This window comes from Felis catus, chromosome C2 (assembly GCF_018350175.1).
Source record: "Felis catus isolate Fca126 chromosome C2, F.catus_Fca126_mat1.0, whole genome shotgun sequence".
In the NCBI taxonomy this organism is placed as follows: Eukaryota; Metazoa; Chordata; class Mammalia; order Carnivora; family Felidae; genus Felis; species Felis catus.
Window position 1 is genome coordinate 84,996,867 of NC_058376.1, and position 26,456 is coordinate 85,023,322.

The 26,456-nt window shown below is 42.9% G+C and overlaps 1 long non-coding RNA gene and 1 pseudogene across 1 annotated transcript in view; one reads left to right on the forward strand and one right to left on the reverse strand.

Moving 5' to 3' along the window:
• Positions 1-5,833: 5,833 nt before the first annotated feature.
• LOC111562265 overlaps positions 5,834-26,456 on the reverse strand; it is a 63,353-nt gene continuing 42,730 nt past the window's right edge. The window contains exons 9-10 of the long non-coding RNA XR_002745340.2: positions 18,406-18,612; positions 5,834-6,215 (exon numbers count right to left, since the gene is read on the reverse strand). This is a non-coding gene — a long non-coding RNA (uncharacterized LOC111562265). The remainder of the gene's footprint in view (positions 6,216-18,405; positions 18,613-26,456) is intronic.
• LOC123380009 lies at positions 16,104-17,316 on the forward strand (annotated as a pseudogene).

Genomic DNA, 26,456 nt, shown 5'->3' on the forward strand with positions numbered 1-26,456 from the left:
CTTCCCAAAGTCATAACTTTAGAGAGGTAACTAATCCCCTCAAAAAACTACTGTAGACATGTCTTACTCCCAGAGTCCACATATCTTCCCAATTAATGTAGGCGAAGGGTCTTATCCACTTTATCCTCCTCCTCCACTTGCTGCTCACAGCCTTCTTTTGTTACTAAAGGATTCCTGAATAGAATCGTCTATTCTGTGACCTTACAAAATTCAGATGTGCTGTTATGTTCTAGTCTCACAGTGACTGTCCCCAGATTTGGGGTGCCCTATTTCCTGTTTAGTTTCTGACACTGTCTACCTTCCTTACAGAGCTGATTAATCTCGGGTGCCTGGAATGAAGGCCATGAGGTCATGTAATATTAAGGCACCAAGAAAACTTCAATAAGTGGTTTAATGTATTTGCAGTGGCCAAAATTAGAACGGCTTCCTTTTCCTTTGATTTGACAGACTATTTTTGTGCTACAATTTACAGTTCTTCCCCCTCTAACAACTTGAGTTAATTTCTACTCTGCAAAAAGTCAGAAGCAAAGAAGCTAAAGCAAAGCTATGGATTGAGATAGATCTGGGTAGGTAAAAGTGCAACAGCGAAGAAAGGCAGAGTCGCTTTCTGGCTGTTTCTAGGGACTGAGGCACCCCTGGGTGATGAGCATCCTAGCAATGGCAACTAGAGAACTGAAGAGATGTGGAGACGTGTTCCGCAGTGGTGACAGTGGGGAGAGGCCCAGGAGTGGACTTCCAAGATGTAGGATAAAAGAAGAACCAGAGGCTGTGATGACCAATAAGCTTCTCCTCCTGCCAGAGCTAGTTAATGTGCTATCTAACCTTTCCAGTACCCCGGAAATAAGGCCTTTTTTTTGGAATGTGCATTATACGTGCATGTCTTTTTTTATATACAATAAAATGTTTTTAGATTATACCATTCAAAATTACAAGCATTGGGGCGCTTGGGTGGTTGGGTTGGTTAAGCATCTGACTTCTGTTCAGGTCGCGATCTCGCCCTTCCTGTGTTCGAGCCCCATGTCAGGCTCTGTGCTGACAGCTCAGAGCCTGGAGCCTCTTCAGATTTTGTGGCTCCCTCTCTCGCTGCCCCTCCCCCACTCATGGCTCTGTCTCTGTCTCTCTAAAACTTTCTTTCCTTTCATTGAGGAAGTGACAGTCAAAGGCAGGTGTATCATGACGCTAATGAGGTTTGAGCTCCAGGACCCCTCATTTGCACAGGCCCCTTCGAAGGCTCTGGGAGCGGCCCTGGTAGTGTTCAGGTGGTCATGTGCTTTGAGCAATTTCGAAAAAAGAGATCTAATCTTGATCAGTTAACACCCTGGTGTCTTTCCACTCTGACCTCCTTTCTGTCATGCTTCTCCTTGTTTCATTCAGCTGGCCTTAGAGTACGTGTATTTTTGAGATCCAGTTAAGGGGAAGTTAATCTGGGGAAATATTTTGTTTCATTTTAATAGGATGTATTTATATGGTTTGGTGGCCATCACAGTATAAAGAGGGGCTTCCCAGTTGATGCCTACCACTACTGTGCTGACACCCTGCATCACAAAGCAAAGTTAAGAGGCAGATATTGTTACATGAATGTGTCTTGCAGCAGCTGGCCCCAGCATTACCTGTGCAACGGAGGAGTAACACAGTTTCAAATTTATGAAACTAGAACGTGGTCTGTGGGAAATTTTCCGGTTGTCAAACGTGTAAAATTGTGAGCGGAGGATGTGCTTCCCTTTGAGGTCTCCTCGAAATGAACATTCCCTCCCATCAGCAATATACTTGACAAGGTACGGTGGGAAATGTTTGGGTTCTGTGTTTGGCAGATGTGTTTGGGTTTGAATCTTCTCTTTTTGATATTTATAAACCTCAGTTTACTCTCCTGTAAGAAAGGAATAATAATATCTTTCCGAGTTACGATGGGAATAGCTACCATTGAACACTTTGCCTGCCAGGCACTGGGCTTTACAGCAACTCTGTGCGGTGGATACTGTTATTATTCCCATTTTACAGATGAAGTTATCCAAGGTCATACAGTAAGTGGGAGGTGGCCTCCATATCTACCACACTCTTCCATAAGGATACAAGATGGCATATGGAATGTTTCTAGCATAAGCCAGGCAGCGTCATCATCCAATAAATGGTAGGGATTGTTATGAAACCCACCACAGATCTCTCTCCCTTCTGTCTATTGTAGCAACAAGCTCAGCTTCACAGCTTGCAGAACAGGGCTTTGCAGAACAGAGCTTGTCTCTGTTCCTTTCTCCTACATGGTTCCTTTCTCCACTAGCAGATGGCTTTGTGTTCTTAATTATTACTCTTAGCCAATCTATCTTATTTTGGGAATTAGATGATAAATTATTTTAAAAATACAAAAACACTATTATACCACATTAATGAAACTATTATGATTGTTGATATATTCACTAACATTCTCTACATGTTCTAAAGTTTTGTTATAAATCATTTGTATGCATGCATCATTTAAAATATTACATGTTTTCTAGACCTGCAATGATATTTTATAATCGACATTTCCTGAGTCACTACATAGCCTTTAGTCTTATTAAAAGTCTTTCTTCAACCAGAATACACTATTTAAATTTCGTAATTTGTGAAAAGGACATTACATACCATGCAGAGTGTTTCTCTATTTCTGTTCAGGCAGTCGTTCATTCAACCAATATTTACTATTTACCATGTGCCAGATATTGTCCTCAGTTTTTAAAACTTGTTTGTACATGCAATTGTTATATAATTGTATTCAAGGTTTAGATATAAGTATATATGTTTTATGTATATGTTTTTTAAAACACCATTTTTTTTTCATTGTTTTAAAACATTTTTCAGGTCTTCATAATTATCACTTTTGGTGGCTGTATAATGTTCCATTAAAAATATCTGCCATACTATGCCACTTATTAAACTATTCTTGGACATTTAAATAATGCATTACCATTGGAAAGAATGCTATAGTGAGTATCTTCATACATAAAACTCTTCTCATCTGTTGGATTATTTCTTTACATTAAATTCCTTTAAGTCAGGGGACTGAACTTTTTTTGTTTGTTTGTTTTGGGCAGCTATTGTCTTCCAAAGGACTTTAAGAATTCACGTTTTCATCAAATGTAAAGATATTGCAAACACTTGCATATTGTTACTTTAAAAATGTTTATTAGCACATATAAAATAGTGCCTCCTTCTTCTTTAGCTTTGCATTTCTCTAACAATTTGTGAGGTTAAACATTTTTCTACTTCTTTTTAAAACAAGTTTATTAACTCTTAAATTGTCTACCACAGGGCTGTGTTAAGAGGACCAACACCAACAGTAACATGGATCAACACAGTGAGTGATAAGTAGTGAATTAGGTCCATGTGGTGAATCTTCATATAAAGATTGTGATGGGGACCATGATGGGGAGAGTGTGCGTTGGAAAGGCTGTCCAAACCTGGGTTCATATCCTTCTTCTTCACTTGCCTGTTGGGAAAACCTGGACTTCAAGTCCATTGTGTATAAGATTGCATGAACAGTATAAAACATCAAAGGTTGTGATGAGGCTTAGGTAACTCTGAGGCAGAGACTGTATCCTTAGCACACAGCACAGGGCCTAACATGCAGTAGGTGCCTGATAAATATGTAAGCTCGGTGAAGTCCTGGTAACACAGAAGTCCCCAGTAAACGCTAAACCTTAAGATATTTTCCCTGATCTCCTGGAACTAATAACCTGGATATGACAATAAGATATAAAAATAAAATCATAAGTTCTTTATGCAGATATTTTCACAGGGAAGGCTTTCCATATAGAAAGAGTACATTCTAAGAGAGTGCAGAGGACTCTTGATAGAAGTGAGACAAGAATAATCAACATGACTTGGTTTATCAAAAAGGTGGGAATGTCCAGAATAGCCATATCCATAGGGAATAGACTGTGAAGTGATTGTTGCCAAAGACGGGGGAAGGGGGAACGAAAAGCAACTGCTAATGGGCATGGGATTTCTTTGGGGAGTAAAGAAAATATTATACACTTAAATAGTGGTGATAGTGGTACAACTTAGTAAATACACATAAAATCACTAAATTGTGCATTTCAAAGGGGTGAATTTTATATGTGAATCACATCTAAACAAAAAAATTAGAAGTATATTCTTTTCTGTGGCTTGTAATTTAGAACCCATGCCAATTAAGCAAATTCTAAGGGAAGGTTAAATAAGGAATTTATTCAAAGGCTCTAATATTTTACTTTTGCATATGACTCAGCCCCAAATTCAGAAACTAGGAGAGTGGTTGAATAAATTTTGGTACCAATTGCCCCTATCATCAAGAAGAAACTGTAAACATGTCTTGTTATGCTTTCCTACCCCAAATTAGCTATTCGTTTCCTTGAATTAAAAAGTATAAAGATCACTATTTTCAATGAGCCTGGGTCTGTTTCATGCTTAACAGTGTCTTAGGAGTTGCTGAGAGCATATCATAGCAGAGGGCAACAGATCACAGCACCTTGATATTATTCACACAAAAGCTGATAATTCCTTGGTAAAGAAGGTAGAGATGCCTTTACAAGGTCCCTTAACTACTCAATCAGAAAGCAAAAGAAGGCAGTTGAAGGTCGGACCACCACCAGCTTAACTATGTTTCTACTTTACAATTACTTTTTTTTCTGATGCTACCTTTTAAAATATCTTAGGTTACCTTTCTCTTGTCCTTCAAAATGTCTGAACAAATAATTTATTACTGCATAATTTAGTTATTTCAGTATGAAATGGTCAGAGAATGGGTATCTGTGATATTGCAATTTTATAATTAGACATACATATTTGGTTCTTGACACAGAGCTCCTAAAACCCATGGCATGTCATAAGTGAGGATAGTGACAAAGGTATCTTTTGTTATATTAATGAAGGGACTTTTGGACTGCCCTGTGAATTAGGGCTCGTTGCCTGTGGAATCAGCCCTGTGATTCCAGGGTTACATCTTTTAGTCCCACCCCACCCCCCCCCTCCCCCGACCTCCAGCAGGGGGGAGGGGCTGGAGATCGAGTTCAATCACCAAAGGCCAATGACTTCATCAATCATGCCTGTGTAATGACGCCTCCATAAAAATCCAAAAGGACTGGGTTCGAAGAGCTTCCGGGTGTGTGAACCCATGGCAGTTTGGGGTGGGTGACTTGCTCTGGAAGGACACGGAAGCTCTAAGCCTTTTCTCCGAACCTCGTCCTGTAGGTCTTTCCATCTGGCTGCTCCTGAGTTGTACCTTTCTTGATAAAGTGGTAACCTAGTAAGTAAAATGTTTCTGACTTCTATGAGCAGCTCCAGCAAATTAATCAAAACCAAGGAGGGGGGACACCTGGGTGGCTCAGTCGGTGAAGCGTCCCACTTCGGCTCAGGTCAGGATCTTCTGGTTCGTGAGATCAAGCCCCGCATCAGGCTCTGTGCTGACAGCTGAGAGCCCAGAGCCTGCTTCAGACTCTGTCTCCCTCTCTCTCTGCCTCTCCCTCACTTGTGCACTCTCTGTCTCTCAAAAATAAATATTAAAATAAAATAGAATGAAAAAATGAGGGTGTCATGGGAACCTCTGAGTCTGTCAGAAGCAAAAGTAGCAAGCCTAGACTTGCCAAAAGCTATTCGAAGTGGAGGGCAGTCTTGTGGGACTATCTCTGTAGAGACAGCATGAGAAACCTATTGAGCTGAATTGTGGGATACCTAGCGGGTGTTGGAGCATTGCTTGGTGTGAGGGGAAAAATTCACACGTTGGAACTAGGTGCAGAGCCCTTAGTGTCATATGCCCAAAACAACTACACATAGTCTAATCATATATTAATTGGTATTAACCAATAGCATTTTTCTGCTGAAAATTCAAAAGAGATTTATTTTAGCTGTATCTGTTCCAAAATGTAATAAGTTTATGTGAACAAAGTTTATGAATGTGAAGAACATAATTGCATGATACACACACAGTACCGTGTATCAGACACGGTGGCAAACACCGGACTGCAATGTGTTAAGTGTCAACTTATCCTAAAGTTGTTCCGTAATAAGTGAAAAATGTGATTTGGCTCCTTGTTGTGTGGTTTCTTTCGCTGCACGTTCTCCAGCTGTTACTTGCTTGATGGCACTCAGAATACCTGGCTAGACGCTCTGGAAGTTGTAAGTCAAACATGGAGGAATCAGTCTGGCTTGGGTTTCCTGCTTGAGCCAACAGGAAGTTAAAATTAGTCCTCTGCTGTTTTGTCCTATTTAAAGGTTAAAAAAAAAAAAATCATATATGTGGGAAGCAACCAAAAGCCTTCTGCTAAAACAACTGATAAAACCTACACGATAAGTAATGACTTAAAATGTTAAATGGATTTTTTCCCCTTAACAAACTCAAACTCAGAGTAGTTTAATCCTAAAGTGCATGTATCAGAGAGGAATAAACACGTGCTCAGTTGAATCTGAGGGGTGATAGAGGGTCCAAACTGGTAGAGAAAAAATATCCATATTGCCCTGTTTCCACTTTATTGTAGTCCATAAGAGTCCTCAAAAAATTAAAAATAAACTACCCTACGACCCAGCAATTGCACTACTAGGTATTTATCCAAGGGATACGGGTAAAGGGGATACTGTTTCAAAGGGGCAAATGCACCCCAATGTTTCTAGCAGTGCTATCAACAATAGCCAAAGAATGGAAAGAGCCCAAATGTCCATCGATGGATGAATGGATAAAGAAGATGTGGTATATATATGCAATGGAGTATTAGTCAGCAACCAGAAAGAATGAAATCTTGCTATTTGCAACTACATGGATGGAACTAGAGGGTATTATGCTAAGTGAAATTAGTCAGAGAAAGACAAATATCATATGATTTCACTCATATGAGGACTTTAGGCCACAGAACAGACAAACACAAGAGAAGGGAAGCAAAAATAATATAAAAACAGGGAGGGGACAAAAACATAAGAGACTCTTAAATATGGAGAATAAACAGAGGGTTGCTGGAGGGGTTGTGGGGGGGGGTTGGGCTAAATGGGCAACGGGCATTAAGGAATCTATTCCTGAAATCACTGTTGCACCACTTGCTAACTAACCTGGATGTAAATTAAACAATAAATAAATTTAAAAATATATGGTAGGCCATAGGAGATTATAGTGAATATTCCTTTTAGTGGAAGTTTCTTTCAACTCTTGCTACTTAACAAAAGGAAGCTTACCTCTAAGAAGCCAAGATTTGGGAAAGGTTTGTCTGCTCACATCAAGACCCCCTCCCCTTGTTTTATTCTTATTTTTCTGTCTTTGAACACTCAGAAGCTCTACTCCCTGTCCAACACACTAAGAATGAAATGGTCTTAAGTAAGATCAGAAAGCTCTGGAAGCCAGGTCACTGATACCAGGCATTGGTTCCAGAAATGAATGGATGTGGTTCTCAGAGGGAAGTTACCCCAAGTTTGAGCTATTCTAGAGCAGTCATTTCTAGACTGGCATTTCTCCTAGCAAAACCTAACCTTTGAATGGAGAGAGATCGTTCCCCTCTGTCCCCACCTGTTCTTTCACTTCCCATCTCCTCTTCCACCTCTTGAAAGCCGTGGCTGGGAAAAAAACCTCAAAAAAAGGGGAAGTCTTCAGAGTAAGGAAACCCTTCCAGTTTGCTTTTTTTCCTGATTGGCTGAATTGGTATGGGAAGAGAAAAATAAACAACAAAACTGTCCTATTCAATTAAAGAGCTAAGGATTTAAACACTGGCTCAGTTCATTTGTCCCTGAATAAATTACTAAACCCCTCGGGCCTCGGGTTCCTGATCTATTAAATGGACATAAAATATACGTCCTTGCTGGTTTACCCTGAGGAAAGTATCGACACATAAGTGCTTAATAAATGGTGTTGGCCTTCCTGTGTGTTCTGGGAGGTGCTTTAGGTTGTGGCTGGGAGGAAAGGGAGGTTTGCCTCTAGCCTCTGCCCAATCAGGGTGCCAAATGAACGTCCTGGCTGATCCCAAAGGCAGTTTCAGTTCATTAGGCACACTTTGTGAAAGGGGTTCACAAGAGCTCAATTAAAAATGTCAGATGATACCAGCCTGTTCAGGAATCTCTCCATAACACTTTGAGGGGCTCCTTTAAATCAGGACATTATAAAAATACTAGAGGATTTTTACGATGGACAAATTCACACTGTAGAACAAAGTATACCCAATTTTGAAATAAACTTAGATATAACTATGTATATAATTATATCTGCAATTCATGTTTTTATTATAATTCAGCCTTTACTGATACAAAGATGGCAAAAAATGAAATGAGATGAAAAACTGTTTAATCGGTAGGTGAAAGTAGAACAAAAATGTAAATCAAGGTGGAGCAGCATCCCCAGCCACATGTTCACACTTCCGATTTTAGAGAATTGTAACGTTGCCAGTTTGAGCGAGGCCCCCTTAACAATCCCACAGTCCGGCCAATCACCTGAAGCATGTCATCGCTTTAGATGCACGTGAAGATTACAGTCACTTGTTTCCTGATTACCCAGGTCACTTTTTAAAAGCATTTTATTTACTTTTTTGTATACATACCCACATATAAAGATAAATTGATATAAATGGCACCATACACATGCGTCTTCAGTCCCTTTCTTGTCTTACATTATGGCCTGTGCCAGCCCTTGTCTCCCGCCCACTTTGCTCAACAAAGTAACTTAGGTTAGCAACTCCATCTATCCTTCTATAAATGAGACCACCTTACACAAAATCCAAAGATGCCCTGGTCCCTACAGCTTCAGCCTAATCTTTCTCCACCTTCTACATCAAGAACTAAGTTGTATGATGTTCGACATGCTGCTAGAAAGATAACCCAATATACCGTAGAACTATTTTCAAAAGCGAAGTTGAGATAAATGGACTTATCAGTCTTTGGTTAAGCTTGGTGCTTTGCATGTAGCACATTGTCAGTAAAATCTTGATTCTGGAACTATTTCTAGTTTTTACTTGTTTCCCCCCCCACCCACCCCGGCCCCCCTTCTTGGTACCACTCTGTCTACAGGGATGAATTTTCAGAGGTTTCTGGGTAAAAATTTTAGCCAAGACATATGTATGTTCTGGGGGGGGGTGGACACATACACCCTGAAAGTCAAAGGAAAGAGTGGAGTCAGGGTGCGATCGGCCACCGTGAATGGATGTTTGAGTTACCAAGAAAAATGGGCCAGAGTTTCCACCCAACACCTGCAAACCAATTGCCATGTATTAATGTCTCAGTTGATATCAAAGATCTTATTTAGTGCCTTTTTTGGCTTAGTGTCATAAGAAAAGTCCCAGCAAAGTAATGAGCCCCTCAAGTCTCCCGCTTCATATCTTTTTTAAAAAATCATTTCTTGTTTTTTTTTAACATTTATTCATTTTTAAAAGAAATAAAGATGGAGTGTGCAGACAGAGAGGGGACACAGAATCCGAAGCAGGCTCTGTCAGCACAGAGTCCGATGCAGGGCTCAAACCCACGAACCGTGAAATCATGACCTGAGCCAAAGTTGGTCCCTTAACTGACTAAGCCACCCAGGTGCCCCTCCCACTTCACACCCTAAAGCTTCTTCTTAGGGTCTCCTTTCGTCTCTGAGGTTGCCAGGGCCCAGAAGGTCTCTCCTCATTCCCCATTAAAACTGCTTCAAAGAAAAAACCAGAGGGACACATTCACACTAATATCATATCATAAATGAATAATAAGAGAACTTCAACATACATACCAGTATTGTTTGCAATTTTATAAAAACCAAAGCATTATTTTTAAAAAGAAAAATCCAATAGGGTAGTTTTCAAGGATAATAGAAACACAGGAAGAAGTCCTGCAGAGCCTTTCTAGCACTCCTGAGTGCATACATAAGCCTCCATAGAAGGTGGCCCTGAGAAACCATTACGAAGAGCACAGGGCGAGAGTCAAGAAAAGCTGTGGGCGTGATTCCAGCTCAGCCATGCACCAGACACTGGAACTTAACAAGTCACTTCACTGTCTAGGCCCCAGTTTCCCCATTTGTAAAGTGAAGGTCTTGAACTAGATCCCTTCGAAGTCACTTCCAGCTCCAACATGCTGGGATTCTAGGATTATAATGGCCCTTTTGAGTGGACCACATTATCTGGATTTAAAAGAGATAGCATGCTTGCCATGATACCATAAAGGACTTCTTGGCAAATCCAGAATGGAAAGTTTCTTTTCTGCACGGAACCCACCCCTCCCCCCCCTCCCACCCTTAAGGTGGAGAGCCTGACTCAAGGAAAATTTGAACTCCAGTTCAACACAAGTGTTGATCAATGACGTGCTATCTCATAAGACTGTTCCACTTGTTCTCAGTTTTCTGTCTATAAAAACAAAGTTTACACTAATGACAGGGTGATCTTTTTTTTTATATAATTATTTTTTTAACGTTTATTTATTTTTGAGACAGAGAGAGACAGAGCATGAACAGGGGAGGGGCAGAGAGAGAGGGAGACACAGAATCGGAAGCAGGCTCCAGGCTCTGAGCCATCAGCCCAGAGCCCGATGTGGGGCTCAAACTCACTGACCGTGAGATCGTGACCTGAGCTGAAGTCGGACGCTTAACCGACTGAGCCACCCAGGCGCCCTGACAGGGTGATCTTTTTAAATATGAAAAGCTGACCATGCCACCCCCTGCTCAATCATCTGGTAGTTTCTCATCACCTACTGTAGCAAACACTGTCAGTTGCCAACTCAGCAGCCATTTGTCCTGTTCCCCCTACTTTTTCTCAGAGGCCCAAATTTGTTCCAGTATTCTCTACCTGGCCATGTACTTCAGAAGAAGTAGGTCTGTCCCCTCCAGGGGGCGAGTCCAGGTTTGTCTGAGCCAGTCATGGTGGTTGCATTCCCCTTGCCAGTGAATGGTTTAGGGTTGGGCATGTAATGCAGTTTTGGCCACTGAGGCATGAGGATTAGTCTGCCAGGGGAGCATCTTAAGAAAGATTTTCCTCCCTCATTAGAAAGACACAGATCAAGTCAGAAAGCAAACAAACAAACCTCTCTTCCTCTTTGGTCATCTTGCGATCCAAAGAAGAAGCAGTCTGAGGATAAAGGATCATACCAAGAATGGCAGAGCAAAAAAGTGGAAAGAGCCTAGGTCCTTAATGACAGAGTTGAGCCACTGAATTCAGCCATCTAGGAACCTCCTGCCTTTGAGCACATTATATTTGCTAATCAATTTTCTTCAGTGTTTAAGTCAGTAGTGTTGGAGGTTTCCATTCGTGCAGATGAACACATGCTAATACATCTACAGTGCAAAACTAGCATGTAGTTTTTGGTACACAAAGCCCTTCATGATCTAATTGCCTCATCTCAGTCACCATCCATGAGGCTCTAGTCACCCTAGCCTTTGCCTAGCATGCCCACCTCCAAATTGTGCACCCTCATAAACACCACTACTCATCTTTCAAGTTCCAACAAAAGTATCTCCTCCTTTTAAAAATTTTGCTTAACTTCCTCGGGCAGGCTCTGCTGTACCGATTTCCAGCAGTGTTTCGTACATGCCTCCATTACATTGTTACCATTTGCATGCCAGTCGACCACACTAGACTGTGAACTTCTTGAGGGCAGGGGCCTCCAGGGCCTGTTTCTCTTATATTACCAGTCCCTGAGCGTATTTCTGACTCATGGGCATGCTGAATGAATGTAACACCTGACTTTACCTATCATTTTAGGAATAGAGCTCACCCTTAATTTGGAAAGTTTAATTCCTGTCTATCTCAGTGTGGGCCTTGCCCCGACTCAAATGCACAGAGGTCTGAGTAATTGAAATGTCTGAGACAACATAACCACCAGTTCCTGAGACCTTCACAGACTATGAGTGGTGGCTCTGGAGTTAGTTATGTTTGACAGTCTGACAATCAATCATGTTCTCTTCATTAAAAGAAATGAACAATGGAGGGAAATGTGCCCACTCCATTTGGGGAGTAGACGAATCCTATCCTATAACTCAGCTTCGAGATGAAGAAGTGCTAAGGCATAGCGAGCTACCTCGGTGATCCATCCAGCGTGAGGACATCAGGGCAGGCTAATATTTTAGAGTGACCAAAATTCATATGAAGGAAATGTGGAACAGGGAGACTTCAGACCACAAATCCAAAACCTAAATCGGTTCCGCTTAAGCTTTCCTCTATGTTGAGAAACTGCCTCACGGAGATCGGACAACGTCTTCCACACCAGCCTGCGCTCTGCTGTTCTCTGTCCCCTCCACACACACCACACATATACGAACATTGGGCGCTACCTACCATTCAACATCTTTCTGTAAATAGCAGCAGCTCCACTGAGTAACCATTTAAAAGTTCACATCTGCCCGGGGGTAAAACAAATGACACACCCTGCAATGCACAAGATAAGCCAGAGAACTGGAACACACAATTTCAGCAATTCCCTATTCAGGACCAAAGCATTCTTTTGGGAATGCAGATCACCTTTAGTGGGACAGGGGGCGAACAATTACACTAGGGGTGCGATGACTCATTTAAACAGCATATCAAATATCTTATTCATGTTGCAATATAATCGAACTCCTGAGGGGTTGCTACACTCCTTGAAGGAAAGAAAAAAAAAAGTGATAAAGGAGAAAATGCAGAGCAATGACATGGTGGGGTAGGCAGGTACCGGAGGCTGAAGGGAGTCAGGGTGAGCGGGATGCTAGCCGCCCACTAGCTTTCACGGAGCAAATAGGGAAATTCCCCTCTACTGTTCCCGGAGTTGTGGGGCCCCACTGACCGCTTACACTGTCTATGGGAAAAACATGAATGCTAGTCTAGAGTCATTCGATCATCAAAACGTGCTGAGTACCTACTATGCGCTAGCATCGGGGGTGCAAAGAGAAGACAAAATTCCTCCCCCGGAAATAGCTCTCCCAATAGTAGGGAAGATAGACAAAACAGCATGACCAGCACTAGAACAGAGAGGGAGAAAAGACACTTGCCGGGAGACAGTGAATTCTAGCTGAGAGTGCTGACGCAGGCCTCACAGGACGTGTGCTTAAAATGCCTTGAAAGAGGAGTAAGAAGGGTCTCTCCTGGGCCTACACAAGACTCACAAACAAGGTAATGTGTCAAACGACAAGTTGCTGGGAGTAGTCTGGAGTGTGTGTGTGTCGAAAACACACAGCAGGGCAGGGTGAGGGGCCGCGTTTACATCTAGGCCCAGGCCCAACCTGCCTTATTTCCCCCCTCTGGCTGCTCCTGACTCACTGTCACATCCCTAAACACCACTCCCAGGCCTTTCTGGGCCTTCCCTCCTGAACACGTGCCCTGCCCTCCTCCTCCAATTTCCCTCACCCTGTTCCCTTCTCTGCCTGGACATTTCATCTCTGTGTGAAGCCTCCCCACATCCTTGGGCAGAGCAAGGGGCTTGTCCCTCTGTCCCTCTGCCCACCTCCTTTTGGCCATTTGGTAGGATGCACTATGTTTCTACTTTAAAAAGGCATAGACACAGTCCCTGCCTTCAGGGAGTTTGGGAACCAAAAGCCCTGAAACACAGAGCAAGACACAAGCCACAAGTGCAACCCCCAGTGCCCAGATGATCACCACAAGCTGAGCTGGCTTGTTATGACAAAGGTGCAGGGACCGAGGGCCATATCCTTAAGAGAGCTCCACTCTGCCATGGCCCTCAATCAACCCTTTTGATTCCAGTATCTCTCACTGCGTTGTCTCAATCCATGACCTCAATTTTGTTTCATCCCTTTACTCCTCCATTTCGGAGATTGCTCTGTTCTTCTCGGGCCCCACAACCAGCTGTCCAGAAACAGCATGATAACAAGAAAGAGCACAAGCTGTGACTTCACCCAGAGCTAGACTTGCCTCCCAGCTGCAGCAACCCAATGACTTGCTGTGAATTGAAGGAGATGACAGCATTTAACTGCTCCAAGACATGGTAAGCACTCAACAATCCACAACTCCCGTGGCTGTTGATTAGCCTTGGGTTCATCCATCATTGCATCCACCTCCAAGCTTCATATCTACTGTCTTTTGAGTTCCAACAATTTTCTCCCCTCCCTCTCCTCTCCAACCTGTCTCTTATCCTTCAGCAACAGTGACAGATCCTATATAACTGTAGGACCTCACAAGCTTCATAGAGGAGGTGACTTGGATGATGGGTCTAAAAGACAAGTAGCCTTGGGATCTGTGGATCTGACAAGAAGAGGGCATACCAGAAAGTGGGAAATGGTGAATAAAGACAGAGACAGGAAAGTATGTATCTAGAGTTCTTGTAGGGGAACGTAGGGTCTCTGGTTTGGCTGGATGGTGGGGTCAATGCCAGAGATATTAGAGGCCAAGATAGACAGAGGCTGGGACCATCATCTGCAGTTTAGGGGAAACCACAAGCATGGATTTGTGGGGGTAGGGGAGGGGGGAGCAGGCTGTAGGGTGACTGTATATGAGATGCATTGGGAAGAAAGAGACCCAAGATACAGGTCGCTCCTCAGGGGTGACCCTCGTGTCATACAAAACACACAAAATCGGAGCCCTGAGCTCCAAGATCTGCAACCAATGAAGTGAGCCATCTTGGGACTTCAGTTGGCTCATTGGCAAAATGAAAAGCTGGACTTTCCTGTGGAGTTACCCAAGTTCAAATACCAGCCTAGCCACTTATCAGAACAAAAAGATCTTAGGTAAAGTCTTGAATATTTTGATGTCTTCATTTCCCTCCTCTGTAAAGTGATGGCAAGGGTCCTACTTTCCTTATGGTGCTGCTGCAAAGACAAAGCATAGACAACCATATTGGCATGAGATAGGAATTTAAAAAGGAAAAGATCTGTTAAAAGTCCTTCCAGCTTAAGAAAAAAAAAAAAAGATTCACAGTCCCTCCTATGACAGTCCTATCCTATTCAGAAAAAATCCTGGAACCTAATCTGGGATAGTCTGGGGTACAACATGAAAATTTCCTTCTGATCCATTAAAAAAAAAAAATTTGCATCCTTAATGATCCTTTCCAGATTGTCTTCAGAAAATGAAAATGTATCATTAGGAAGTTAGAAAAGCAATTGTAAAAGTCTTGGAAATAATAAAACTCAGTTAAGCCTTTGATTTCTAACTCAGACTTGGCCTGCATTTAGAAGAGGAAGGGCTATCAAACAGGTATGCAGGCACACCACTTGTGTCTTCCCGTGACTCATGGAGACTCTGGAAAGCAAACAGACCACAAAACTATAACCAAGTGCTTGCTCAAGTCCACCAAACCTTATATGTCCCCAAATTTGTCTGTGACAGGTCAGTTTTGACCCTTCCAGAATCTGAGGACCAAAAAGATGATCTATTTCAAGACTCTGACCAAGAAAGTCCTGTTTCAGTTCTTAAAAAAAAAAAAAATCCCAAGAGTAAAAAAAAAAAAAAATTACCAAGTGTTACTAGTCCTATTCCACCCTTCACATACCTTGCACTTACTTACCCACCATTAGGAAAATATTTATCACAATAGTGGGTTTCTAGATGTCTGTCTCCCCAGAGACTGAACATAATGATGTGTCTACTTCATGTTTCACTCCCAGTGCCTCCTGTATGACCGTCACCATACCCACTATATTTTCAACCCCTGTGATCCAGGACAGCCTGAAACCACAGTGCATATTCTTGCAATTACACCTACCGCATCCCAAAGGACTGAAGGAAAAAATACCCGGAATACATGAGCGAATGAGCATTCACATCCCATGCCATTCTTTCCACCCCAAATACCCTTTCCTTTCATTTTTGAGACTTCTCAAGTCTCCTCTGGAAGGCATTTCCTTATTGATCCCCACTCACTTCTGACTGTGTCTCGCCACTGTGCCTCTCTCAGCAGTTAGCACTCAATGTGTGTTACAGGAATTCTCACCTCTTTCACTCTGAAGCAGTGTGCTACATTGAGTAGGCTCTCTCTGAGCTTTGCCCTTTTGGCTCTCCTTCTACTTCATCTACTCAAAAAGTCCCCACTTCTTAAGCCTCCTCCTTCCTGCCCTCCTTTCCCACAGATGAAACATCTTTGAGGTGGACAGAGCAGGGCACAGGTCAGAGATTCTCACCTGACTATTCATCACAATCATCTACAGAGGTTAAAAAATAACAGATGGGGGCTCTCTGCGCCTCCCCATTCAATAGACAGCAGATCTTCTTGTGCTGTGCCGGCTGCATCCTCAAGACATGATGGTGGAGGTCAGAGTGAACGGATTTGACCTTATTGGGTACCTTGTTACCAGGGCTGCTTTTAAATCTGGCAAAGTAAATATTGTCATCACAAATGACTTCTTCGTTGACCTCAACTACATGGTCTATGTGTTCCAGTATGATTTCACCCATGACAAATTCAATGGCACAGTCAAGGCTGAGAATGTGGAACCCGTCATCAACAGAAAGCCCATCTCCGTCTTCTAAGAGAAAGTTCCCGACAACATCATGGGGTGATGCTGGTGCCGCATATGTTGTGGAGTCTGCTGGTGTCTTCACTACCGTGGAGGAAGCTGGAGCTCACTTGAAGGGTAGAGCTAAGAGGGTCATCATCTCTGCCCATCCTGCTGATGCCCTCATGCTTGTGATGGGTGTGAGCCGTGAGAAGTATGACAACTCTCTCAAGATTGTCAGCAATGCCTCCTGTACCACCAACTGCTTGGACCCTCAGGCCATGGTCATCCATGGCAACTCTGGCACCGTGGAGGGACTCGTGACCACAGTCCATGCCATCAGTGCCACCCAGAAGACTGTCAATGGCCCCTCTGGGAAGCTGTGGTGTGATGACTAAGGAGGGGCCCAGAACGGCATCCCTGCTTCTACTGCCACCACCATGGCTGTGGGAAAGATCATCCTTGAGCTGAATGGGAAGCTCACTGACATGGCTTTCCATGCCTCCACCCTCAACATGCCAGTTGTGGATCGGACCTGCCACCTGGAGAAAGATGCCAAATACAATGACATCAAGACATGGTGGAGCAGGCATCGGAGGGCTCCCTCGAGGGCATCCTGGGCTACACTGGCCAGGTTGTCTCTTGCAACTTCAACAGCGACACCCACTCTTCCACCTTTGATGCCGGGGCTGCATTGCCCTCAATGGCCACTTTGTCAAGTTCATTTCCTGGTATAATAATGAATTTGGCTAAGGCAACTGGGTGGTAGATTTTGTGGTCCAGATGGCCTCCAAAGAGTAAGAGCCCCCTGGATCACCAGTCCCAGCAAGAGTAAGAGGAAAAGAGAAGCCCTCAGCTGCTGGGGAGTCCTTGCCCCAACCCATCCCCCAACACACTGAGAATATCCTGACCTCTATATGGTTTCCATCCCAGACCCCTTGATAAAGGGGAGGGGCTTGGGGAGACCTGCCTTGTCATGTGCCATTAATAAATACCCAGCCAAAAAGAGAGAGAGAGAGAGAGAGGAAAATAACAGATGGGCATGTGAGATCATTGCTTTCTAGAAGGAAACAGATCACAAGTCACTGTTGGAAGTGTTTGTCTGTGGAAGGAAGGACTGAAAGCTGGATGGAAGGGGCAGACACTTTCTTTTCTGTACTGTGAATTTTTACTTTGGGCATGCATGTCATTTAATTTTCTTAAAAATGGAAAAAACAGATCCTCAAGGTCTATTCCCAGATACAATTATTTAGTATATCCAGGAAAGGGCCTTGGCATCGGTATTTTATTTAAAATTTGGGTGATTTTGATGCAAAGGCAGAATTGGGGGCCAAGGGGGAGAAAGAGGGTGTATATGTGTTGTGCAGGTGTGAATGCACATGTGATTCTGTGTGGCAGGGAGGGGGTTGGGGGCAGGATTCCACAACTGAAAAATTCCTTCAATATTCCTTGCCTAGAAGTTTCCTCAGCCTTCTCCCCAGAAGCCAGATGAGACAGTGGGCTCAATTGCTTCCCCCTAAGGAAAGGCCAGAATGAAGCTTGCTCCCTATTGGAGGGCGAGTAGTGAATGGTGACAAGTGTGGACTCAGGAGCCAGGCAACCCATGTTTAAGTCCTGGCCCTAACTGTGCATCCAGGAACTTCTCTCTGCCTTCGTGTCCTCATTAGTGTTGTGTGAACATGACACATGTTGCTATATCCAGAGTACTTAGAGCCAGGCTTGGCATGGGAAAAGCACAGTGCAATCACTATTAGCACAAACAGGTGACAGGTGAGCCTCTCGTTATCATGAAAGTTGAAACAGATCACCCCCTTCATCATCTGTGCCCTGTGGTGCCATATTGCTGGCCCTGTGGAATCACACCATAATGCCATTGTTTGGTTATATGCCTGTCTGCATTACTGGGATGTTACTGCCCTAAGGGAGACCCTGCTGCCCCTTTAATATTTTGTTGTCCCTTGGACATAGAGCAGTGGCCTTTGAGTGCCTGTAAAGCATGCCAAGGAAGTAGCCACTTAGTTACAAAGCTCCAGCATCCCTTTCTTCCAGAAAGTCATTCTTGACCTAGCTGAGTTTAACTGTCTCCTGCTCTGTGTCCATGGACTCACCTCCTGGTAGCATGTCAACATTTCACCATCTTAGGCTGAGATTCCATCTCTCTTTCCAGGTGAGGGCTCCTTGGCAATAAGCCTTTTCTTCTCCTGTGTTACACACTTCCAGATTTCGGTGCATTTCTTGGCATACAGCAGGAGTGCAATAAATGTTGAGTCAGACTGCTGTTCTCATCTGACCCCAGCTGACACTCTCTGCGACCCCTACAGAAAGTAACCAAGGTGTTAACTTGATGTATAGTCTCCATACCAATGTGGGTGGGGTGGGGTGGGGTGGAGGTAGAAGGTGGGTTTCTCTCCAAGAGAAGCATTTTTTTTAGTAAACAGTCTGCAGATACTTGAAAAAGAGGAACATGTTGTGCCCTGGTTCTAAAATCCTAGGTAATTATACTTCATCGGCAGCCCGGCCCTTTGTTCTTTACCAAAACTGCATAGGAATAATCTTGCCATACTATTGCTACTATTAATAATGTGTAGACCTTATCACATTACAAACTGTATTATGAAAATTGAGTGCCAACACAGGGGAAAACTGATAGGACAAAGCTACCTCATTCTGTTGATAAGGGAGCAGACTTCCTTCGGACCGAAGTTAGGTCCCTTCTGGGCATGGGAACAAACTGCAGCCTCCTCAGCCCCAACCCCCTCCGCCTGCTCTGCTCGCACCAATCAAAGGGATCAGTGAGGACTTTGTGCCAAGTGCTGCCTCCTGAAGAACCCCCTATGCCTGCACCATGGCCAGCAGTTTGCATTCAGAGCAACCAGCAGGCCTTTCAAAACACAGGGACACAGCCCAATCCACACAGTGTTCGCTTTGTATAAGGACGTCTTCCCGTACTTTCCACTTCAGTCTCCCAGACCACACCTGTAAATAGGGTGTCGTCCTCACTTTTGTGTCTCACCCTCCTCCTGTGTGAACTATAAATTCTTCTAAGCCGAGAATGGGCGGGGGAGAGGGGGAACCCTCTCGCTAGATTCGCCCCTCTTCCTCTTTGGGGTTGCCCAGGGCTCCTTGGGAGGGCCTTGACTCCTTCGGATTGTGGTGCTCTGTGAGCATTCAACGTACAGCATTGCATCAGCGGGAAGGAGAAGGTTTCCACCTACAGTTCATTAAACACAGTTTTGCTGTGCACATCCTCCATTAGGAAGTAGAGCATCCAAGCCCAGCAATCCGCCGAAGGACCCTGAGGAAAGTACCTCCTCAGGGCTTACTTTTGCCTACAAAAACCGAAAGAGGTCTGAGCCCAAAAAGGATGTGGTGTAACTTCCTAAAATCACCTCCTATTCTTTTTGGGAAAAGACTTGCCCAGAGACCCAAACTGATTTTCCTTATTTCAAATGCAAATTGCACACACACACACACACACACACACACACACACACACTCAGGCACACACAGAGACACACACTGTGAGAGTTTTTATGGGGTAAATGGTGGTGTCGTGATCGTCCAAGTTCAGCACCACTTTTTAACTTTCCATCACCAGGCCTTATCTTTCCAGAAAACAGATGAAAAGGTCTGAGGGAGGGAGGTGATCATAGAGATGGGAATGGCTTTTATTAAAAGAGTGTTTTCCCAGACCTTAACTAAACCTCATCCACTTTTGTCAGTCAGGGCCGACAGTTGAGAGCAATATTAGAGGAGGTAATTGCATGTATCAGTCAACAGCTTTTGTCCTGCAGCCGCTGAGAATTACAGTAAAACGGGCACAGGAAAACAGCATACTGGATTAAAGGCAAAAAAGATCTTTCTCCAGTTTCTCTCTACTCACCAGCTGTTATGTTCGGCTGTAGAGACAGAAGCAGCAATAATATCTGGGGGAAATCTAGCCTACCACAGTCTGGTTTTTTTTTTCTCCTTCTGTTTTTCCTCCGCCTTAAACGTGATTAAGCTTCGACTTTAAAGAGAAACTTTCTCAAAAAGCATTCTATCTCACCATAGCAACTAAGCTATTGACCCTATATGAATTTTTCCCCCCATTCAAGTATATGAGCACATGTAAACCTGAACCTTCTACCATTGCTTAGACTGACTATAAAACAACCACCTCAGAGTTTTTGATATCACTTACTAACAGGGCTCAGTAGTTGCTTAAATAAACAGTTGGCAAGACACAGGTACGTACACGGATGAAAAGTTCACATAGGGGTCTGAAATTCGCCCCCCTGAAATGCCTACGCCTATGCACCAGGCACAAATCCCCACAAGAGAAGTGTGGTTGTCACCAGGTCCCTGGTGCTGCAGACATCACACACTGGCCCCCATACCCCAATACTAAAGGAACTTTAGGAACTTTCTCTCAACCATGAGAAAATAACCAAGTCTGTCCAAAAGCAGCCAGAGACTTTGGACACCAAAGAGGAACTCTTAGGGCCAAGGTGGCCACGGTACCTTAGAGGGGGAACTGGCTGAGCTGGGAAGGACAGAGACCAACTCCAGCAGGATAGCAGTGGTCCCAGGTCATTACTGAGTGCGTTAGTGAAACCAGGGGCAGCGCTGAGTTTGGCCAGCTCCACCATGACTCTGGCAAAGGCCAATTGGGATATGGGTGCGGCGGGCCACAATAAAGTTGTTGTTATTAATGAATTTGATCCTTAAATACTTGAAATCCTATAGCCACGATCGATTTCGGATGCAACAGTAAACACGCCTTTTTTCTTAATTTTTTTTTTTACTTTACTTACAGGTCAGAAACTGAGGTTTAGAGAAGTAAAGCAACTCAACCAAGTTAACATAGCCAGTGAATAATACAGGCAGGATTCAAATCCAGCTCTGTCTTTTGCAAAGCCGTGCTCGTGCCGCCACAACCTCTTCTCCCTGGGGAGGGGGCACGTCCAGCAATAGTTGAGTATGGATGCCGGGGATGAGGGGAGCTATAGGATAAACCTGTAGCATTTTCCTGGGACATCAAACCCGTTCAAATATTAGTGAGTGTCAAATGGAACAGGAGGAGTAAGGTGGTGGGGAATTAAGTAATTGCACTAATCAATATTTTATAACATTTTTCACATTAAATCCAATGGCCGTATTAGGGAGCAAGATGCAATATTGCTATTTTTAAAAAAGATTGAATAGGTAATGAATTAATATGATTCAAATTCAAACACTATAAATAGTACAAAGTGGAAAGTTTCTCCCTCCTTTATCCCCAAGCCCCCAATTCCCAATTCCCTACTCACTAGGCAAATTATTACCTATTTTAGGCATATGCATATACATATATCATATATATGTATATATATGATAGCAAGTATATATATATATATAGTCCTTTTTTTTTCTTTTTTAAGCAAATAGTAGCCCACTAGACGTGTTTTTCTGCACATTGCTCTTTTTCATTAAACAGGAAACCTTGGAGTTCATATCTATAAACAACTCCCTCATTCTTGTTGACAGCTGTTAGTATTTCATTAAATTGATGCCTCATTATTTATTTAACCAATCCTATTAGTGGACTCTCAGAATGTTCTGAAACTTTGCTACTACAAACAATGCCTCAATTAATAATCCTTTACATGGATCGTTTCACACATTTGAGAATATGTATGTGGGATGCATTGCCACAAGTAGAGCTGCTAGGTCAAAGGCATTTGCATTTACATTTTGACAGATATTAACAAATTTCTTTCTCTGGAAGTTGTACCAATTGGCAGAAAGCCATTTCTCAGTATTATCAAACTCTTTTCAGTTTGCCAATCTGACAGGTGAAAAATGAAATTTCACTGTTGTTGTAATTTGCATTTTTCTTCCTATGGGTGGGGCTGAGTAGCTTTTCCATGTCCTTAAAAGCCATTTCTCTTTTAGTGTCTGCAAACTGTCCATATCCTTTGCCTACTTTTTATAGGGTTTGGGGCTTTTTTTCATTGGCTTGCAGAGTTCTTTATAGAGTACAGAAACCAGCCCTTTGTCGGAGACTTGAGCCGCACAGTTTCTCCTCACCCACCAGTCTGCCTCCTCCCGTCAGTTTCCACTGAGAAACCCAGCCCCACAGTGGCAGCGTGGCACTGGCAGCCTGACTGTCCCCATGCTGACCATGTTGACCCATCCGCACCTGAACTCTCCTGAAATCTACTTGTGGCCTTGCCAAGCTCCCATCCACATCTTGGGTTCATCCCCCAGGGCCTGTTCTTGTCCAACGGATGTCCAAGTCACCGTGATCTGGCTATTGCATCTCCAAGCTCCTCTGAAGAGGTGAGGAAGTAAGAGAACGGTGAGAGCCGGTGCATATTCTCAACACCAGACCCCTACCAGGATCTCTACAGGCCACTGTGTCTTCTCCACTAAGCATGCCCGAGATCACGTAAAGTGCCTTGATAATAATAATCGCTCTCACGTATTGAACGTTTACTGTGTGCCAAGCACCAGTTGAAGCACTTTACGTCTATTTCCTCATTTCATCTTCAAAATGTTTCAAGAAGGTATTATTATCATCAACCTCTTCTACAGATGACAACACAAGTGACAGAAATGTTAAATAATTTGCCATGGGTCATATAATGCCAATACGAAGCCAGGACTGAAAGTCAACTATATATCAACCTAACCCAACCCTGAAAATTGCTGTAATCTTCAGCAGATATCCTGGCCACCACTCAGGTTACATATATCACATGCATGTACACACATATACACACACTGCAATACAGGGAAATCTCACCAATATTTTATGAGATTAACAAACACTTTATCCTAGTACCAACATGATATGAGGTCCTGTGGGCTTACATAAGCAAATTAAAGATGTTTGGGGCCTTAGCTTGCCTAGTTTTAACCGAAAGCCACGTAAGTTGTACAAAAATCTAAGGAACTATCCAGCTTTCCAAGAATCAAGGAAATAATATCTAGGAAAAGATGGCTTAAGAATTATGACAGGGGCTGGTCCCATGGGTCTACTTGGAAGTGATGCTTTGTTACTGAAACTTACACAACTCTCATATCCAAGGTAGAAGGTCATCCCAACCCTCAGCACATGCAAATGAAAAATCTTCCTACAATAAGTTGCTTAGGGATGCCTACTTCCACCTTATAGTTCCAAGGCCTAGGGCTATAAAAACAAACTTCCCCAACTCAAACCCACATCTCAAAGCCAAATATCCTGGGAGAGACACCAGAGTGACTCATTCGGCTATGTCTCTGTCATGCCAGATGAGGCCAGCTCATGTCTGTGCTCTGCCCCCCCTCAGCCTCGTTCCCTCGATGTGACCACAAGGGAAACAGTGATCCGGTTGCATCTTCATCTTGACAGTATCAATGCAGCCCAAAAGGACAACTTCTATGCCATCTACCTCGGACAGCTGTGGCTAAAGGACACAGTCAATCCCCTGACTGAGTGAGTCTCTGCAGGAACTGGTAAAACACGACTCTCTTGTGCTAGTTCTGTAAGGGATTCCAGCCAGTGTATATGTTTAACTCTACTGTCAGATTTTGGACACTCCAGGTCAAATAATCCAGATGGCAATCTAATTCAATTTTTAGTTCCTCTACCCATATTCCTTTTGATCAGTTGACTGTTAATTCATCCCTTGGACTGAAAGAAAATCTATTCATTTATCATCCCCAAAACATTCTAAGTCCCTGTTGTGCTATAGGCACTAAAAATAAAAGGATCACACAAAAAAGTTCTTAATTATAAGGAACTTATTGTCTATTAAGTTACAGGAATTTAAAAAAAAACTATTAAAAGCAATTGCAATGCTAGGGGAACTTCTGTTTGGATGGAAGTAAGAGTCCACGGGATGACCCTCAAGAGCTGAAACCAGGCAAGATGGCAAAGGATAGCCAGGGGAAGCGATGACTGAGCTAAGGCACTGGCAGGTCTAGAGGTAGTAGGGAAAATAATCCAAGTAGAGGTGCATCCTGAGCAGAGGCCTGGAGATGAGAAAGCCATCACTCACTTGAGAGGCGACAGAAGCGAAGTATGACGGCAACCAGAAGGGCTAAGTCTGTAAACATGAGCAGGGGCCAGCTGTGAAAGGCCTTGCGTGCTCTGCCAAATGTGTCTGACCGAAGGTGGGGACAACCACAGAAATAAGCGTATTAAGCAGGAGCATGGTACAACCACAGCAAAGCTGTTCAGGGGGTTAGTCATCTCATCATAGATTGTAAATGACTGTTGAGGCTTAACTGGTTAGTGTTTCAATAGGAGACAAAATCTTCAGCAAAAGAATGAGTCCCAGTGTAGAACTAGGGGAAATCAAATGAAATTGGTGTTGGTGGGCTAAGTGCCCAGATGTGAGAGACCCCATTGGTCTTTCCCAAATCACGCTAAACGATATCTACCATTTCTCTCATTAGCACAAAATTTCACACACACACACACACACACACACACACACACACGCAATATCACTTATACATCAGATTATTCATTATAGTATTAGTTATCACAAGATTGAAAACCTAAATATTTATCAGTTTGGGACTGTTTAAATAAATTATGGTAAATATATATATTAATTGTATATATATGTATATATATATACACATATACATATATACATATATGTATATGTATATGTGTATGTATATATGTATATATATGTATATATGTATATGTATATACATATATATGTATATGTATACATATGTATATGTATATGTATATATGTATATGTATATGTATATATGTATATATGTGTATATGTATATATACATATATATATGTATATGTGTATGTATATATGTATATATATATGTATATATATGTATATATGTATATGTATATACATATATATGTATATATATGTATATATATGTATATGTGTATATGTATATATATGTATATATGTGTATATGTATGTATATGTATATATATATACATATACACATATATACATATACACATATATACATATATATATAAAATGGAATGCCATGAAGCTATAAAAAAGGCTGAGGGAACTCATTATTTACTATGTAAAAAGAGCTTCAAAATAAAGTATTGAGCAGAAAATGCAGACCAGTGCATATACTACACTATCATTTTTCCCTGAAAGATACTGGGGGCAAGTGGAAGGGAAATACATATGTAATTTTGTGTGCGTGCATAAAACAACTCTGGAAGGAGACACAAGAAAACAATAATATTTGGTAGCCAGTAGGAAGTGGGTAGCCAGGGGAAGGAGGCTTCACTATATTCCTCTTTTGTTCCTTTTGAATCATGTAAATGTGTTACCTATTCAAAACCATCCCTGTCCTTGAATAGCTCACAGCCCAAACTGTAAACACACGCACAACAGGCAAGAGCTCATTAACAATATCTAATAGGCTATAACATGAAGGTAAGAGAGGGGTTAAACAAATACTTGGTCCTGGGCCAGGAAAAATACAATTGGAAAAGATCATATTCCTCCTATTTCAGCCAACGTTTCTGTTGAACATTTCTCAACTGTTCTCCCACATCTTGCAGGCGTTATCTTTACACCTGCGTAAGTTCAGTCATGACTGAACACCCAGGGAGCTCTTTCCCCAGTCCCCTCACCTTACAGATGTGGAAACCGAAGTACAGCAGGGTGAAGGTGCTGGCTTCAAGCCATGTGGGTGGTTGGCAATGTCCTACGTGAACCCATCATGGTGTCCCTTCCATTGGCAGACGCTGACACTACAAGCACAGAGCCAGCGACGTTGGCTGAAACACAATTTGGTCTGTGGAGATTCCACTTGCCAAATCTCTTTGGGGACCCTGAATAAACTGTGTGCCCACCAGCAGGTGAGATGCCGCCTCCTCTCCCCTCAGCAGGGGCAAAGGTCAGCAAACTTGCCCAAGGAAGACAGAAGTCATCTTTTCCTGGGGAGTGCTCTTCAGTACCTGAGCTCACTTGGTCCTGGCCACCTCATTAGACCAGCCCCCAAATCTTGGAACCTGTAGTTCGGCTTTTGTGCAGAACAGAACATGATCCTCTGTGCAGTTAACAAACTGAAATCTTAGCATTAAGTTGCAAATCTTGCTTTAAATGAAACAAACGAATGGTCCATCAACTCATCATCCCCAAGCTTCAGCCTTTAAAGTCTTGATAACAGTAGAGTGGTCTGCTCTCATTTGCAAATC